This window comes from Echinops telfairi, unplaced genomic scaffold, assembly GCF_000313985.2.
Source record: "Echinops telfairi isolate 266 unplaced genomic scaffold, ASM31398v2 ScPeMD7_2573;HRSCAF=3158, whole genome shotgun sequence".
In the NCBI taxonomy this organism is placed as follows: domain Eukaryota; kingdom Metazoa; phylum Chordata; class Mammalia; order Afrosoricida; family Tenrecidae; genus Echinops; species Echinops telfairi.
The window spans coordinates 12,625,781-12,629,323 of NW_022106471.1; positions in this window are offsets into that span (position 1 = coordinate 12,625,781).

Below are 3,543 nucleotides of genomic sequence, written 5' to 3' on the forward strand. Positions count from 1 at the left end.
ATAAGTAAAATGTTGCTGAAAATAATTTGTAAAAGGTGGCAACAATACATGGGCAGGTAGCTTCAGGAATTTCAAGCTGGGTACAAAGAAGAAGAATGAGGGTTATCATTGCTGACGTTAGATAGCGGTTGGCTGAATGTAGTGAATGAAAAAAGATGTTAACTTGTATTCTATTGACTATGCATAGACACTGGACTCTAAGATTAGAATAAACTCTGGTTAATAAGGAGGAGAATAGGTTCCAGAACACTGAATTATTCTCCTGCAGGACATGCACATAGGCCAAGAGACAGTCATGCAAAAACAAACAAGCCAAAACCAAAGGATATCACACTGTTTACGTTGGGAAAGTTAGGCGATCGGTTGTTTCCTTTCAGCATCTATTCAATCTACAAGCTGAGGAGATATTCTGAGAAGCTGGATGTCATGAAGAAAAATGAGGTATCAGGATTGGAGACAGACTCGTTAAAACCGTGCAATCTGCAGACGAAATGAGCTTGCTTGTTGACAGCCCAGAGGACTTGAAGTAGGGATTGACTGAAGACAAAGACTGCAGCCTGCAGCATAGCTTGCACTCAAGGTAAGGAAAATCAAAATCCTTACAACTGGACCGATTAACAACTTCACAATAAATGAAGAAAAGATTGAAGATCCACAGTAAATGCTCATTAATACAGCAGCAATATATATATATATATATATATATATGTATATATATATACAGCAGCAATATATATATATATACAGCAGCAATATATATATATATACATATACACACACACACATATATATACATATATATATATATTTGTCCAATGCAATTGCATCCGACTTTTGAAGTGTTAAGGAGCAACGATGGCACTTTGAATGTGAGGTGTGCCTGGCACAAGTCGTTTTATTTTCATAGTCGCATATGCATGTGAAAGCTGGACCATGACTAAAGATGAGAGAAAAAATGGATGCATCTGAATTGTGAAGACTATTAAAATACCAGGGACTGCCAGAACATCAAACAAATCTGTCTTGGAGGAAGCATAGACACCAACCCTCAAACAAACAAACAACAACAACATCAAAACTCACTGCTATCAAGTCAATTCTGACTTGTGGCAACCCAATAGGATAGAAGAGATGCCCCTCTGAGTTTCCAAAAGTGTAACTCTTTACAGGAGGAGGCTGGTGGTTTCAAACTGCTGACCTTGCCGATTACAGCCCGATGCCTAACCACTACACACCAGTGAAGATGGAGAGACGTTGCCCCCTGTACTTTGCACCGGTTTTCAGAAGAGATCAGTCCTCATAAAAGGGCATCGTGCTTCCGTAAGCTGCAGGTCAAAGAAAAAGAGCAAGCTCCTAAGAAAATGGGCAGACCCAGTGGTTGTAACATGGGGCTTCCCAATGGTGAGGCTTGTGGAGGAGCAAATGGTGAGGCTTGTGGAGGAGCAGAGAGTGTTTTGTTCTGGGTTACTGTTCCGAGTCATCTAACCACAACAGAATAGTCCGTTTTCTTCTGACTTGGACTTGCTTTCAGTGTGGTGCGGTATAGTAAATCAATGTCGATTCCAACTGGTTGGTAGAGTCGGTCAGGTCTTTATCTTAATGATTTGACATCTGCTCCTCAAACGGAGAGGACAGGCTGACCTGACGGGTGATGTGTTGGGCTGATCATCCACAGAAGGTTAGCAGTCACCCTCACCAGTTGCTCTTTGTAAGAAAGAGGAAGCTTTCTGCTCCCAGAAAGTTCTACAGTCTAGAAACCCTTGGGACTAGTTATTCTAATTTAAATGGTTATTGTGAGTCAGAACCAACTCGGGGGCAATGGCAATTAAACTGAGATAAAACCAAACCAAAGCCAAACGCTTTGCTATTGCGTTAATGCTGGCTTGTAGTGATGGGATAGGATGTTGGAGACTGTAGATCTTAACAGAGCTGGGCAGCCTCATCTTTCTGTCTAGGGCTGGCTGGTGGTTAGCAGCCCAACACCTCACACCTGAGATTCTTTCATCTGAGAAAAGGCCTTAACATTTCTGTAATGACAGTATATGTGGTCATTTCTTCTTGCAGTTCTGTAATTTTGCTCTCTAGGTGTTAAAGTTCTATTACAATTGCAAGTGCATGTTGAAGTCTTAGGTCTTCTTAATGACATTGACCATCTATCTTTTTAGAAGATCACCCTTGACGGTTTGAATGTTTCCTCACCAGAAGTCCACTTTTCTTGGATTGGCATAGGCACACCCATTTTCTTTATAATTGTGGTTGCCTGGTGAGTGGATAAATATCAAATATCAAATGCCTGTTTAGTTCTGAGGTCAGTTGCCCATTCAAAATGGTTTACCCTGATCCTTCCTATCTGGAACCAGGTCAAAGTCACAGGTCACAGTCCCAGGTTGTCAAGTCCACCTGGGACTTCAGACATAAGCTACCAGCTTACAGTCCTCACAACACCCTCGTATCTGACCTGCTAGCTACAATTGTGGCATTTCCCCTTACCTCTTTGGGTTGTCAGAAGCAAATGTGTAAATGCCCAAGAGCCCTCTTCACTTGTAACCTGCTGGCTACAGATTCGGTGTTCCCACCACTTCCCTGGGGATAGCAACAACACACTTGGGAAGTCCCTTGACACATTAGCTCCTGACCTACTGGCTCTCGTTACTCCCTTTTGTTTAAAAGGTTGTTGGATTGGGCCACAAATTTCATGGAAAGTGCTGAACTAATAATTAGAGTTTTATTGTAAGAAAACCATTGTCAATCATATGCAGAAAGCTTTGTAAAATTTTCTTGTCCTTTTTTACTCTAACCATTTTATTGGCATATAATTTACACGTAGAATTCAATAGTTCAATCACATTGAGAATAGTTGAACAACAATCATCAAAATCAGTTTTCTTTTAATCCATTCTTTTTATTATTGTGGGGTCTGTTGTTATTGCTTTCTTTTTATCTAGATTTTGGGTCACATTTTCCTGCTTCTTTATATGCTTAGTGACATTCTCTCCCTCTCTCTTTATCTGAACTCTTCTTCAGGGATAGTGGCTCTTTGTCCATTCTAAATCCTCCAGGCCAACATAAATTCAGTGATTTTCTATGCAAGGAGAAATTGCGAACACTTGTTGTTATCCAGATCAGTTCTTTCAAATACATATTTCTCAAGCATTTTGATATGCATGATAAAATGACGTTTTGTATAACATTGTTGGATACTTAATTTGATTCGTTTAACCTTTATCGTGCTGATGTGCATCAATTGGCTAATTGACCTAAAGATATTCATTCATATGCCTTTATTAAGTGCACTTTCAGTTTCCAACAATATTTTAGGATATTTAGGCCAAGTAATGATGATAATCTTAATAATGCAAGTACTGATTTGCATCTGCTGAGAATCTACTCCTGTCCAGGTGCTGTGCTTAAGGCTTTTTACATTTCTGTACCCATGAATCCTCGAAGAAATAAGTGGTTGCTGTGTAGTCTCCACAATTGAAATGAGAAAACCAAGCTTAGCGACCTGAGTGATTTGTCCGGATTCAGATTCACTTCCCAGGA